The following is a 16,765-nucleotide window of genomic DNA, read 5'->3' as shown; positions in this document are numbered from 1 at the left end:
ACCTGACAAAATGAGAAATAAGCCATGTGGATAGTTAGGGGAAAATTATACCTGGTGGAGGGAACAGCAAGTGAAAAAGACCTGAGCAGGAGTATGAACCGGTGTATTTGAGTAACAGTGAAGATGAGGTTGGGGTGCTGAAGCTGAGTAAACAAGGGGAACAAGAGTAGAGGGTGAAGTAATGATGGAGGTGGAGTGGGGGAAGATTAGGTAGGGGCTTAGAGGTGATAATTCAGACTCTTTTTTTTCAATTCAGGAGAAACACTATCTAGGGCAAATAACGAATTCAATTTCTACTTTCAAAAGATGCTGGAAGGGCTTCCCTGGTGGCACAGTGGTTGAGAATCTGCCTGCCAATTCAGGGGACACGGATTCGAGCCCTGGTCTAGGAGGATCCCACATGCCGCGGAGCAACTAGGCCCGTGAGCCACAATTACTGAGCCTGCGCGTCTGGAGCCTGTGCTCCGCAACAAGAGAGGCCACGATAGTGAGAGGCCGGCGCACCGCGATGAGGAGTGGCCCCCGCTTGCCGCAACTGGAGAAAGCCCTCGTACAGAAACAAAGACCCAACACAGCCATAAAGAAATAAAATAAATAAATAAATAGAAATTAAAAAAAAAAAAGATGCTGGAAACGTTTCCTGGGTATCAGGAGCCAAGACATACCTCTTCCTACTAGCACTGTAGGGTACATTGCTTTTCTTTTCTTAACAGAAACAAAGACTAATGTTTGCTTGGAGCTGTGTCTAAATTTTCTTGTAGAGATTAATTATTGAGTTGTTTTAATTTACTTACTTCTCTGCTACTGCTTTCATGTAGAAAGCAAAGCAGAAGCAGAAAGCCTTTCCCTCTACCTTCTTGGAATTACTATACAAGGAGTTATTACTATTCCTACATTATGTTACTTCTTTTGACATACTATTGAAATGTCAAATAACTACCTAAGATTCAAGGATTATGGCTTTGACTAACTCAATCTCAGTTCCATGTTTGAGGTCATTTGCACAGTGAGCTCCCAATAAATTACATGACATTGAAAGGAATTTATTCAATCCTGAGTATGGATGACCCGATTCTCCTTGACTGAATTCTTCATTTAACTTGAAGATCAAATAGATGGTGATTTTTCAAGAAGTTCTTATAATATATAAATGCTTGGGGAGGATGCTTTTGAAATGAAAAGCTGGAGACGGGGGGTGGGGTGGGGGGGGTGGGTAGAAGATTCTGCCTGCTAAAATTCTCTCTTTAATAGAGCCAACTACTCCTCCTGAGTCCTCATTAACATCTCTTAGGGCCTCTCCAGCTGTCGCTCCTTGGCTACAATGGAATGATAGTGGGAAGAAGTTACTGTGTTTCCCAGAGATGTGGTTCTTCCACTAAAATATGAACACCACAAACAAAGGAATCACGAGTGTTTTATCATCATTCTATGCCCAGTGCTTAATGTCATGCCTGGTCCATTTTAGGCACTCACAATATTCCTTGAATGAATTAATTCATGAATTTAAACATAATGTATTCCTTCTGCATTCTTCTGACTTCCCTCCAAAACTTTCACTCTGGAAACCCGATTCAGGATGTTCTGCTTCTTGAGGAAATTAGGTAACTCTTAAAACAGTGTAAGCCTGGGATAAGTAAGGAACTGGCAAACAGTAATGCCTTCAACATATGGACTTTGGATGTGGTTTCTTGAAAAAAGTCCAACAGGGACTTGATTCAGACACCTGACCCAGACTAATATCCTACCATGTGGCTTGGGGAAAAGACACAAAAGCAAAAATCAATAGAAACAACAATAAACTAGTAGGGACCTTGTGACTTACAATATTAATGTATTTTTTAGTGCTTGTATCTCTTTTTCCAAACATTATTTTCACATCAGAGGTCCCATTTTGCCCATTCCTCCTTCACTGCTTAGTACAGATATGTTAGAAACAGCATGGATTGATGTCAAGTGGAGCTGGATGTGAATTCCTGATTCTCAACTATGCTACAGTTTATTCACCTATGAAAGTGAGCTCAAGAGTCCCAAACTCATAGGCTTTTAAGATTAAGTGAAATAAATTTGTCAAGTGCCAGCTTAGAGTTTGGTATGTACCTGCCCCTTGAAAACACTGCTTCCCTTTCCCTTAAAATGCTGGCTCAGAGGTCATTAGTGGTCTTTGTTTGTTTTTTTCCTACCATTCCCTGGGTCTCATATACCTACTGGACATTTAGGGCTAAAAGGCTCAGAGTTACATACAGAAGTAAGGGGGAACATGGGTGTGGGGAGGAAATAAAGGAAGAGAGATTGGGGGAGAGAGAAGCAAAGAGTTAAGAACAAAGAGAGAAAAAATAGAATTCTTAGGTAAGCCATGGTTCAGATGTGATCAGATGATTTAAATAGCTTTCTAATATGACTTCTTGCCTCAATATTTAATCTTTCTAGTTCAATTTTCACACTGAAACCAGAGTTACATTCTTCTTTGGCTCATGCCATTTCCTAACTGTTCTTTCTTGCTTACTCCTATAGAACTTGGTGTATACTGTGGTTGTTATTTTTATTTTTTTTCTGCCTTATATTAATATAGAAAGCATGATTATTAATCATCTTAATCTCTGAAGTTATGAGTCTGTATGAAAAAACAAAAATAAAACATGGAAATCGTCACTAATTAGCTGACAACTTATAATATTAATCCCAACTCTTCTAATGCTTCTCTTCATTTATCATAAGTGATAGCTGTCCGTTACCATATATCTTTACATTTTTTTCTCTGGTTCTTGAATGCTATAAATATATAATAATATAATTCAGATACAATGTGAATAGATTGCTGTGAAATTTCAAGTAGTACAAGAAAAACAGGAAATGATGAAGTTTAGGTAAATGTTAAAATCACTCACAAAACTATTGACCAGATAAAAAACTGAGAGAAAATTGATAAGGTTGATAACAAAAGAAGCAAAGGGGAATAATTTGCATGCCCAAGCATCAGGAGAATTAATGAAGCTGTTTAACATTTTTACAAAGGATGTCCTCTTTAAGACAGTGTTATGAAAATTCAAATGAGAAGTGAATGTTATCATAAGTTACATTTTGTAGAAAAAAAATGTAACACATGATTTACTCTTTGTTGCAATTATATCCTATATTCTATTAAATATAAAGCAGAATAGACATTTTTTTCATGACTTTGAGTTTTGAGTTTCATATTTTAAAGACAAACTCTAGGCCAAACATTTTTTTAAAAAAACTGTATTTACTATGAACTTTTGTTTCCTGTGTTAAGATGTCCTACCTGGCGCCAATTATCCTGAGTAAAATGAGTTCTTCCTGTAGTTAGTTATTTGTAGACCTCTGGAAGCCATTAGAACGTCAGCTCCATGAAAAAAGCTACCATGTTTTCACCAGCCAACATAATGCCTTGCACATAAACAGTAATGTACCATTTACTGTGGGCTGAACGCTGATCTCAGCACTTTACAAATATGAACTAATTTAATTATCAAAATAATCTTCCAGGGCTTCCCTGGTGGTGCAGTGGTTGTGAATCTGCCTGCCAATGCAGGGGACATGGGTTCGAGCCCTGGTCTGGGAAGATCCCACATGCCGCGGAGCAACTAGGCCCGTGAGCCACAACTACTGAGCCTGCGTGTCTGGAGCTTGTGCTCCGCAACAAGAGAGGCCACGATAGTGAGAGGCCCATGCACCACGATGAAGAGTGGCCCCTGCTTGCCACAACTAGAGAAAGCCTTTGCACAGAAACGAAGACCCAACACAGCCAAAAATAAATTAAAAAATAAATTAAAAAAAAAAATCTTCCAAGGTAGGTAGTATCTTTAAAGATGAGAAAACTAAGGCACAGAGAAATTAAGTAACTTGTCTAAAGTCACACAGCTTGTAAATGGTAGAGCTGGAAATCAAACCCAGGCTGTCTGGCTCCAAAATCCATAATCCTAGACCATACACTATGTTGTCTCTACTATTTTAGGCTGCCTCCAGATGTTTGTGGAATAAATTAAGATTTTAGAAATCTGTGTTAATATAGTAATACAGTCTACAGGTTATATTCAAATGAGACTCTGGGGAAGAGGGTTTATGGTATCTTTGGTTACGACAAATGCTAGAAGAAAAATGCAAACACAAAAACAAAAACAAACAAAATGCCCAAAACTCTTCCAATGAAACTAAGACCATCTGGCCTCTTTCAATATACTCTTTATTCCATTTTTATCCTTATTATTTTTTATCATAAAATAGAATACAAAAAATATAAATACTACAGAAATATTTTGTGCATATTTCACCAACCATTTTTTTCTACCACATATTGATACATCTTGCATTATAGTCCAAATTGGCTTGCTATATATGCCCACTATTGACAGTGCACTGAGTTGTGCAATGGGAATGACTATAGGCTATGGATCAAGACTTTATTTCACTTTCTCTGTATAGCACTTGGGATGTGGACCAGAACCAGGCAAATGCTGGAGCTCCTTTTCCATTCTCACATCCTACCTTGGATCCACTTGAGGTTTTCTGCTTCCCCAGGTTCTCCCAGCAGCCCTACCCTTGACTTACTTTGCAGCAACCTGTTCTCTTTTAGATCCTTGTCCAGTCTTTACTTCTCTGCCTCATTCTCTCAGGGACCTGCTCTTTGCTGGGTGACAGAGGCCTAATTTGATGGCCTACTCAAGACTCCTAGGTTTGCTGAATTGTCTCAGCAGCTGGAATCAGGGTGGTTTAGGGGTAGGACTGGGGCTGGAGGTACCAGGCAGGTTTTGGGCCCTCCACATATCCCTCAAGGAGAATATCTCACTGTTCATCTTTCTATATGTACTGTGATGAAAATTATATTCTCAATAACTGACAGTAGAATTTCTCCTAGGGAGGGAAGTACAAAGGAACTGCTTATGTTAGGAAGACACTTTGATATACTCCACAGAGACAGAAGGTTAAGGATGGCAGGAGCCCAAATAACAAAAACAATTGAACTGCTTTGCATGAGAAAGTGTGAATAATCTTTGCTTATTATTTTGTTGTAAGAAGGGGGTGGGGAAGATTGGGGAAAAGAGAAATGGGAGGGGGCAAAGAATGAAGTCAGCAAGATGGTATAATTTCCATCAGGGTGAAGGGTCAGTGTGGCATTCCCCTTGGATAGGCAGCAGAGAAAACTTTTTAGAAGGGGAGGGGGAATTTTATCCCAGGGATGCAAGGATTTTTCAACATCCTCAAATCAATCAGTGTGATATACCACATTAACTATACCCGATATTTTGTAATAACCTATATGGGAAAAGAATCTGAAAAACTATATATATATATAAAACTGAATCACTTTGCTGTGTACCTGAAACTAACACAACACTGTAAGTCAACTATACTTCAATAAAAAAATTTGACCATCACACAGAGGTGGTATAACCTAATATAGACCACAATGAGCTTAAAAACATAAAATTAAAGAATAAAAACCATATGATCATCTCAATAGATGCAGGAAAAGCTTTTGATAAATATCAACGTCCATTTATGACACAAACTCTCCAAAAAGTGGGCACAGAAGGAACAAACCTCAACATAATAAAGGTCATACATAACAAACCCACAGCTAACACCGTACTCAATGGTGAAAATCTGAAAACATCTCCCCTAAGATCAGGAACAAGACAAGGATGCCCACTCTCACCACTTTTATTTAACATAGTTTTGGAAGTCCTAGCCATGGCAATCAGAGAAGAAAAAGAAATAAAAGGAATCCAAATTGGAAAGAAGAAGTAAAACTGCCACTGTTTGCAGATGACATGATACTATACATAGAAAATCCTAAATATGCTGCCAGAAAACTGCTGGAGCTCATCAATGAATTTGGTAAAGTTGCAGGATACAAAATTAATACACAGAAATCTGCTGCATTTTTATACACTAACAACAAAAGTTCAGAAAGAGAAATTAAGGAAACAATCCCACTTACCATCACATCAGAAAGAATAAAATACCTAGGAATAAACCCACCTAAGGAGGCAAAAAGACCTGTACTCCAAAAAATAAAAGATGCTGATGAAAGAAACTGAAGATGACAAAAATAGATGGAAAGATGACTGGATTAGAAGAATCAATATTGTGAAAATGAATATAATACCCAAGGCAGTCTACAGATTCAGTGCAATCCCTATCAAATCACCAACGGCATTTTTCACAGAACTAGAAAAAAAAATTTTAAATTTATCTGGAAATACAAAAGACCCTGAATAGCCAAAGGAATCTTGAGAAAGAAAAACAGAGCTGGAGGAATCAGGATCCCTGACTTCAGACTGCACTACAAAGCTACATTATCAAAACAGTATGCTACTGACACAAAACAGACATATAGATCAATGCAACAGGATAGAAAGCCCAGAAATAAAACCATGAACCTATGGTCGACTAATCTATGACAAAGGAGAATATACAATGGAGAAAGGACAGTCTCTTCAATAAGTGGTGCTGGGAAGACTGGACAGCTACATATAAAAGAATAAAATTAGAACATTCTCTAACACCACACACAACTCAAAATGGATTAAAGGCCTAAATGTAAGACCAAATACAGTACTTAAAAACTCCTAGAGGAAAACATAGGCGGAACACTCTGACATAAATCACAGCAATATTTTTTTTGAATCCACCTCCTAGAGTAATGAAAATAAAGACAAAAACAAACAAATGTGACCTAATTAGACTTAAAAGCTTTTGCACAGCAAAGGAAACCATAAACAAAACAAAAAGACAACCTACAGAATGGGAGGAAATATTTGCAAACAATGTGACCGACAAGGGATGATTAATTTCCAAAATATACAAACAGCTCATATAGCTCAGTATAAAAAAACCAAACAACCTAATCAAAAAATGGGCAGAAAATCTAAATAGACATTTCTCCAAAGATTTACAGATGACCAACAGGCACGTGAAAAAATGCTCAATGTCTCTAATTATTAGACAAATGCAAATCAAAAGTATAATGAGGTATCACCTCACACCAGTCAGAATGGCCATCATCAAAAAGTCTACAAATAATAAATGCTGGAGAAGGTGTAGAGAAAAGGGAATCCTCTTACACTGTTGGTGGGAATGTAAATTGGTACAGCCACTATGGAGAACAGTACGGAGGTTCTTTAAAAAAACTAAAGTTGCCATATGATCCAGCAATCCTACTCCTGGGCATATATCCAGAGAAAACTATAATTGGAAAAGATACACGCACCCCAATGTTTATTGCAGCACTATTTACAATAGCCAAGACATGGAAGCAACCTAAATGTCCATTGACAGAGAAATGGATAAAGAAGATGTGGTGCATATATATATCCATGTTGCTGCAAATGGCATTATTTCATGCTTTTTTAAGGCTGAGTAATATTGCATTGTGTGTGTGTGTGTGTGTGTGTGTGTGTGTATAAAAATGCCATTATTTCATTCTTTTTTATGTCTGAGTAATATTCCATTGTGTGTGTATGTATGTATTGTGTGTGTGTGTGTGTGTGTGTGTGTGTATATATATATATATATATATATATATATATAGTGCCATTTACAGCAACATGGATGGATTATAATACTAAGTGAAGTAATCCAGACAGAGAAAGACAAATATCATGATATCACTTATATGTGGAATCTAAGAATAGTTATACCAATGAACTTATTTATAAAACAGAAATAGACTCACAGACATAGAAAACAAACTTATGGTTACCAAAGGGGAAGCAGGAGAAGGAATAAATTTGGTGTTTGGGATTAACATGTATATACTACTGTATATAAACTAGATAACCAACAAGGACCTACTGTATAGCACAGGGAACAATACTCAATATTTTGTAACAACCTATATGGGAAAAGAATCTGAAAAATAATATATACGTATAACTGAATCACTTTGCTATACACTTGAAACTAATACAACATTGTAAATTAAATATACTTCAATAAGAAAAATACACATCATTATGTTTCCCCAATAATTAGTAAATAATTTAACCCCAAATTATTTGTGTGAATGTGGTGAGAGGTGAAAATCTTGATGAGAACATTTTCACATCAACGTAGCACAGAATAGGAACAGTGTGTATGGCAGAAGAATCTTCAAAGCAAAGCAGACCATGCTTGATCTAGTCCTCAGGAGGTCACAGATGTCTACACTGGGGCTTTGTACTGCCACACGGTGGGGAGTTCAGGAGTTCAAACCAAACATATGTCTCTTGCAAAGACATTGGAGGGGCTTATTGTTTCTGGGTTATATATATATTTTGTTTGAAAAAAGAGTACTTCTGTTTAAAAAAAATAGTGTATATGTGTATGTATATGTGGGTGTGTATATAAAAGACCACTGAACCCTAATCCATGCTCCCCAAAACAGTTCATTTGCTCAAGTTATTTTCCTGCCAGGGGACACTCAGTATGGTAAAGAGACCTTGTGATGAGGAACCTAGACAAACTGCATGAGCTTCTGAGGACAAGTTTGTGTCCCAGCAATGAGCACATGCTTGGCAAATAGTGGAGGTGCCCAACTGATAGTCACTGAGTAGAACCTATGAGATAGTGTCTTATGACACCACAGAGACACCTGGGCTTTTTCCTGGCTGGTAAGATCTTAGCCTCGGTCTTACATATGCATCATACATTTTTCTACTCTTGGTAGAAATCTCCTAGTCTGCCTGTAATACCAACCTCAACCTCAGTGGAAAATGAAATATTTGCTGCTGATTTCTCCCCACTTGCTCATGAGGAAACCTCCCTCCTGCTGATTCTGATGATGTTTATGTGTGCAACATTACCATCATGTAATTAGTGCTATGCATAGAAGTCTTTAGGCAATGTTTTGCTTTTCCAGTTTACAGGTAACAGGATCTCCCCCAATAAGCTTTATTGTAGAGTTTTTATCTATTTATGTTCAATGTTTTGTTTTCTGGGGACTCTCCTTCATATTTCCTTGTGGGCACAGACTTAGGAATGAAAAGAAAGCAGAGACCCCTTTTCCCCTTCACCTGCCATCACTGCTCACAAATCATCCCAAACATTTAGTAACTATTGGAATAAAAGCATCAAAGGATGAGGGACAAAGAAGGAAGTTTATGCTTCTTCAATGTTTCAGGTGTTACCAGTTTTCCTGCCCTCACTTTCCCCCTCTCCTCACAAATGTTTCCCCAATTTCCTTGGCACCTGAAGAGTCAACCCCATCCAAGGCCAGCCTGGCCAGAGTCAGGGCTGGGTGGGGTGGGGAGAAGTGTCTCTAGATAAATATTATTTTTTTCCTTTAAAAAAATCACCCCTTCCCTTGCTCTGTTATCATCATGAACGATGGATTTATTATTTTTAACTTGAGGTATTATAATCACTACTTGTAGACTCAGCTAGCTCTAACAATGCACCCCATGGCTTGTTCAGGGGACCATGGCCCCTTGTATTGCATTGATGAGAACTGAATAATTGTTTTCTTCCTTCTGGGCTTGTCTTAATGATTTTTATTGTACATCTAACCATTTAGATCTTCCTCATTCTAGCCTTTGTGTCCCACTCTTGATTTGACTGATCTCCATTCTGCTCTCCCCTCCCCCACCCCAACAGGCTGAGCTCTGATGATGAGCTATGATTCAGGTGTAGGGGGATGGGCAGTATAGGTCCAGAGTTGCTGTGAGAAGTGGTTTCTAAGAGCAGAACAGACAGTAACGCTGAACAGAATTCCCAAAGCATGTTCACTTTTTTTCTATATAAATAATTATATTGGGTTTTGAATCTAAACTTTTCTTTGGATTAGCACTGTTGTGGAATACTCTCAAAAATTCAAATTTCACCAATAGTCCCCAAAATATATTTTAAGATTTTTTCTCTTATTCCAGGATCCGCTTAGATTTCACTCATTGTATTCAGTTGTTATGTCCCTTTGGTTTATTTCTCACTATGTTTGTTTCTCATGACATTCATTTTTTACTGACCCTCTCTGAAGTTTATTATCTTCAGAAAACAGACCATATTCTGTCCCTCCACTCCTGCGTCTTTCTTTTCTCCAGTCTCTGTTGCTCCTGTGGCGTCTTTATCCTCATTCATCACTCACACTTCTCGGGCCTGTTCAAATACTTGATAATATGGCTGTACGAACTCTGTGAAATAGCTGTCATTCTCCTCAGTGTACATGGAGTAGAGGGAAAAGTTTGGGGTGTAGGCACACAAACAAGACACAAACACACAGACACACACATGAGACCCTTCTCTCTTCTGGAATTTCTCTCCTAGAATTGTGCATTATCAGCCCAGGAACCCAGGACAGGAGCAACTAAGACTCTCTCGTGGTTACCAAGGGTTACACATATCTCACTTTGAGCATTAAGTAAAACTGCAGCTTCTGATTGATGGACAGCTACTGGCCTGACAAATGACTGGACGATTCCACTGTAGCACCTTTCCAGGAGGTATTCCTCAAATGCAGAGATGGCTCAGAAAGGCTGAAGGCATTTTTATTGCAGAGAGAGGTTTTTAACTTGTCAGAAAAGTATTTCCCTTCAAGGAGAAGACAATAATTAATACATGATGAAAACATGTCCGAACACTTCCCCAGAGCCTGGAGGAGACGCTGGCAGGCCCTGTACTGATAGGGAAACAGGGAGTTGGCAAAGCTGTTCCAGACTTGCTCTGGGTTGGCTCTCAGCAGTCAGAGATTACTTGCTGGTGCTAATTCCTGCCTCTGAGTTTGGTGCCAGCTCCTGAGGATGGCTGAGGTACCCTATGCCAGTCTGCACTGGGTGATGGCATCCTTCACAAGTGATTTGAAGCCTCATTCTCTGTGTAGGCTTTGTCTTCTCTACAGGAGCTTCTGTCCTCCCTCCCTTCTTTTCCTTGTCAGCAGATGAGTGCTGACTATTGAGTGCGCCAGGCACCACATTGGGCGTGGTGAACGACACACTCAGAGTCACACAGCTTAGCGTCAAGTAGGAGGGCACGGCCATGCCTTTTATAAATCTGCTCTAGTTTACAGCTCCTACTTCACAGGAGCTCAGCACATCTCACTCACTACCAAAGAAAGCCAATCCTAAATCTCTCTTTCCGACTCTCATGTCCTGAACTGCTTGAGATGTCTTCGAAATTGGAGGTTTCTTGAGTTGAGAGGAATGGACCGTGCACGGCTGCTAAATTTCATGCTGCTTTTAATCAACATCAGGGTTGTTGGCACTCCACCAGAGAGGCCAGGCGTACCATCTGGAATCTGGCAGGAAGTCACTTTAGCAGGTGTCTGAGAGCCTGGGCTCTTGCAGTGGGTTCAGATCCTGACTATGCCATTTACTAGTTAAATGACCTTGGGTGGGCTTCTTTAACACCTCCTTATCAATACAATGAGAACTATTACAGTAGTTATTTCATAAGATCTTTGGACGGTTTTACCACAATGCAGGTGAAGTGCTTAGCATGTGATCTACCACACAGAAAGAGTTCGATAAACGGTAGCAATAATTAGGGAGGTGGATTTCATTTCAGCAGTTACACAGACTCTACATCATAAGGTCATACATATAATAAAATTAAGGCTTTGGCATCTCTTGACTGTTCTTTCACTTAGTACCTGAAATGGTTATTTCTATAAGGCTTTTCCTAAGTTATTAGAATTCTTCCATATTTGATTTCTCTAAATAATTAGATGATAAAGATCTCTAATATCTTATACTAAAGAAGCAAGTGAGTAATATTATCCCTCCTTACTTGATGCTGAGGACTTAAGACAACTGGTGGAAATGGTTAAAATCCTTTTTTAACATGTTAATAAAAATTAATAAAACACAAGTATAAAATTTTGAACTCCCTCCTATCTCTTAGTCAATGTTGTTAAAAAGTACTTATAAGACTGTGAATGAAATTTATGTGATCTGATTCTACGGTGAATTTGCAAGGTTTTATTTTAAAAGAACGAAATAAAAAGCTATAACCCCAATGCTGTCCTGTGAAGAAAGCTATGAATATTGAAAAGCCAGGTCAGTCAGAGGTAGAAATCTGAGCAGCTGTCAATTTTTTGCTTCTGTGCTGTGGATATGCTATTTGGTCTTTGCCTCTCTTCGTATGAGTCTCATTTATTTAAACAAAATGCCTTTTCTCTGCAACTAGAGTTAACTATCCAGCGAATAGAAGGCAAGGCTGACAGGAGTTGTTCTGTGAGGACAGCAGTTAATGTTAATGCGCAGGTTCCCAAGTTCCTCATGGAATTCTCTTGCCCCTGATGTCTGCATAGCTGGACCCCTCATTTTGCTCAAGTCTCTACTTATAAGTTAACCTTGTCCCAGCAAATTTCCTTGAGAACATAATCTTAAGTAGTATATCTCATCATTCTCTCTCCCTTAACCCTGAATCATTTTTCACACCACTGAGCTTTCCCTGAGATATCACAGATTAATGGTTAATTATTACCTTCCTGCCACACTCCCACTCCAAAGCTCACAAGATGTGGGAGGGTAGGAACTTTACCTATCTCCACCAGTTCTATACCTCCTATACCTGTATGTAGTTCCTGGCCCATACTGATGTTCAATAAGTATCAAAAAAATAAATAAACCAATAAACCAAGAGGCAGAGTGGCATGGTAGAAAGATTCTGGATTTGAAATTAAGGTACAGTTTTGACTCCTGGCTATGTTCATACCAGAGCTGTATGTCTATGGGTGAGCCAACTAATTTTTTTGAGCTTTAGTTTCCTCACATATAAAATGAGAATAACAAAATCTATCTTGCAAGGGTGTTATGACATTCAAATGAGATGGCATATGTGCATTTATACACGCCTTATAAACAATATTCATTTAAATAATTTGTTACTATCACTCACAGACCAGTAATCATGATTATTGAACTCTTCTGTTTTAAGTTCAGAAGATATGACAACACTTCATATGTTTGGCAGTTAGCCAGTATAACTATGTCATGTGTCAGTTAATTTTGTTTTTTCTTTCCCCAGAAAGCACAGGATGACAGTATTGAAGTCTTATAAGTTTGATTATTTGGATATAGCTCTGATTTTTAACCCAAGTATTCATGGAATCTAACTATTATCCCGAAAGCCCCTACTCATGGAAGAAAGACCTTTTTCTACAGGCTTCTTGGGGAGGACATTTGAAATAGATACCTAGAGTAGTTGTCATTAAAAAAATTTTACCTGACAGCTTAGAAGTTAAATGAATATGTGGTGGGTTTTGATTGTGAAGGTGATGGTAGACTGTAGTTTGATTTGAATTGTTTAACCATTTACTAAAAGTTTTGAGTTTTAATTTAGCGTTGAATATTTTCTATTAACTGAGCGATGTACAACATAATTTTTTCATACCTAGAATATTCCATTTTTAACTTTTAATTTTGGAAAATAAAAATTCATATAAACCCTGGAAGATTTTGAGGAGTTATCGATATGAATATTAATTAAAGATGCATTCATTAATAGATTATCCATTTTGAAATTTGGCAATATATATCCAAAGCTTTAAACATGTGTATAATTATTGGTCTAGTAATTCTACTTCTAGAGGTTTATCCCCCCAAATTAATTATGGTTATGGGCAAAGCTTTATATATATAAAGTTATTAATTACAGCATTGGTTATAACATCAAAATTAAGGAAAAAATCTGAATGTCTAATAATAGGGAATCAGTTAAATGTATTATAGTACATTTATAAAAAGGAATATTATAAAGCCAGAAAAAGGATGTAGAAGAGTATTTAATGTCTTGAGAAACATTCATTACATTATGTTAAATGAAAAAGAAAAAAAGTCCATGTTCTATGTGTGTGTGCATAGATTCATTTTTTAATGGAATAATCTGAAATAGATGGGGTTCAAACAGAAAATGGCTTTATTTTTAAACCGCTACTGCCTTCAAATGTATTCTGTTGAATCTCCCTTCTCTGCCCTTTGTGGTGTCTTGGAAAGACGCCTTAGCTTTTTTGACATTTTCTGTTATGAGCATGGTCTCCATAATTACAGTTCATTTTCAGGCATTAAGAGTTCCTGTGCATTCTAAATGAAAACTTTAAGTTCACACCCAGGGAGTATGGTTTGTTTATTCACACTTCCTCATATTCCTTCCCTGCTTCTTCTGGCTCCTTTAGGGCTGGGAAGGGGGAAGGGGCACTAGAGGGACAAGAGTAACTGTCTTCTGTCACCAGTGCTATTATAATCTGCCTGTGTACAGGCATCCAAAGTATGGCTCTTTAATTGGATACAAATATGGATTCTTTGGCTATTCTGCAAAATGCTATAGTTCCTTGGTATAAGCAGTTTGGAACTCTTACAACAAACCCTCTGATTGTCCTTGGTGATGCATTCCATAACCTCTCACACTATGGCTCTCTTGCCCTGGTTAGCTGCCCTCTAGGGCAGAGTAATTTCAAGATAGCTTGAGCCTAGCTACTCTCTATGGCCTCTAATTGGGCCACAGAAAACTCATACAAATTTTTTTTTTTATTGGAGTATAGTTGATTTACATTGTTGTGTTACTTTCTGCTGTATAGCACAGTGAATCAGGTATACATACACATATATCCACTCTTTTTTAGACTCTTTTCCCATATAGGTCATTACATAGTATTGAGTAGAGTTCCCTGTGCTATACAGTAGGTCCTTATTAATTATCTATTTTATATATAGTAGTGTGTATATATCAATCCCGATCTCAAATTTATCCCTCCCTTCCTTTCCCCTCGGTAAACATAAGATTGTTTTCTACATCTGTAACTCTATTTTTGTTTTGTAAATAAGTTCATCTGTACCATTTTTTTACATTCCACATATAAGTGATATAATATTTGTCCTTCTCCATCTGACTTACTTCACTCAGTATGACAATCTCTAGGTCCATCCATGTTGCTGCAAATGGCATTATTTCATTCTTTTTTATGGCTGAGTAATGTTCCATTGTATATATATATACCATACATTCTTGCTATACCAAATCATAACCACAGTTCAAGATTTCCTACTGTTTCCCTCTGTCTTTGTTTTTCCACTGAGAAGCCAAACCGGCCAGCCTCTACCCTTTAGTGTTCTCCAAATGGTAAGCTGGTATCAGTCTTTATGTTCATGTATAATCCTGGGCTCCAGAGACACCTCAAGTTCTTCCAATAACTCTCTTCAGTGAAAAACCTAGGTTTCTGCAGTTCATAATAGATAGACAAGGCCATCAGAGAATAAAGGTTAGGTCACAGACCAGATAGGATAACATGGAGAGGATGGAATTCATAACCCAAGAGCAAGTTTGTGAGAAAAAAAGGGGGTTTACAGAGTCAGTGTGGTTCTGTTTTTAGGATAGGTTGATGAATGTATAACTCTATAAGAAATAAAAAGGAAGCTTTCTAACTCCTAGTGATGGAACTAAGGGAATCCAAAAAGAGATGACAAGATGGTTGCAGTATCCACGTATTTTCATCCTGAGAGAACTGAAGTTCAGTAGCTTTTCTAATTATTCTGAAACCAGTATGTAATAATTTATATCTGACCATCAAATTTGAAGATCTCTTGTCTTAAAGATGAAAAAGTATGTGTCAAAGCTCAACACCAAAAAATATTAAAATTTTATCCAAGGCATCAAATATTTCATAATTTATCCACTTTTCCCCTCTGACAGAAATATGATATAATTTTAACAGGATGTATTGTTCTTTTAGGATAATATAGATGAGCCATTTGGTTTACAAGATCCAAAGTATTTGTGGTATTCTTTTTGTTACATTGAATTTCATTTTTTTCTACACAGAGTTAATTGCTTTTTGGTTACAGCACTTAAAATATTCAGAGTGACTATCTCCATTGTTTGAAATTTACTGGATAGTTGCTTAATCCTTTGCTTCATTTTGAATAGTGTATTTTAAGCTAGTGTGTGTGTTAATGAAGAAAATGTACAACAGGGAAGTCAGACTCCCTAGAGAAAGGTCAGCTGGCTATCTTCTAGGCAACATTCATTATCCTCATGAATGCACTAATAGCTAAACACAAGTCTTAGAGACTCAGTTTCTATAATTAACAGCACACTGAAAACAAATTTACTTTTCAGGTATTGTTTTACATTAATCAAGTTAACAGCAATTCATATATAAAGCAGAAGCCCAATGTTTTAATTTTCCACCAGAAATATAATTATTTATGACTAGTGAAAAATTTTACTTGCGAAGATAGCAACTGTGAGGGTTAATTCCTTTTGTCAACTTAACTGGGCCATGGGGTGCCCAAGTATACGGTTACACGTTATTCTGGGTGTGCCTGAGAGGATTTTTTTTTTTGTTTAACATCTTTTTTGGAGTATAATTGCTTTACAATGGTGTGTTAGTTTCTGCTTTATAACAAAGTGAATCAGCTATACATATACATATATCCCCATATCTCCTCCCTCTTGCTTCTCCCTCCCACCCTCCCTAACCCACCCCTCTAGGTGGTCACAAAGCACTGAGCTGATCTCCCTGTGCTATGTGGTTGCTTCCCACTAACTAGCTATTTTGTGAGGATGTTTTTAGAGGAGATTAACAGTGGAATCTATAGACAGCAACCTGAGTAGAGCAGATTGCTATCTCCAGTGAGGAAGAACCTCACCCAACGCCTTCAAGGCTTGAATACAGCAAAAAGGCATAGTAAGAGAGAATTCACTGTGTGACTGTTTTCAGCCTGAGAGAACATCTTTTCATGTCTTTGAACTTGCACTGAACTGAAACTTATACCGTTGGCTCTCAGGACTTTGGATTCAGACTGGGAGTTATACCATTAGCTCTCTTGTGTCT

Source organism: Eschrichtius robustus, chromosome 2, assembly GCF_028021215.1.
Source record: "Eschrichtius robustus isolate mEscRob2 chromosome 2, mEscRob2.pri, whole genome shotgun sequence".
Taxonomy (NCBI): domain Eukaryota; kingdom Metazoa; phylum Chordata; class Mammalia; order Artiodactyla; family Eschrichtiidae; genus Eschrichtius; species Eschrichtius robustus.
The sequence above is the reverse complement of the archived record's forward strand: the minus strand, read 5'-3'. Positions refer to the sequence as shown.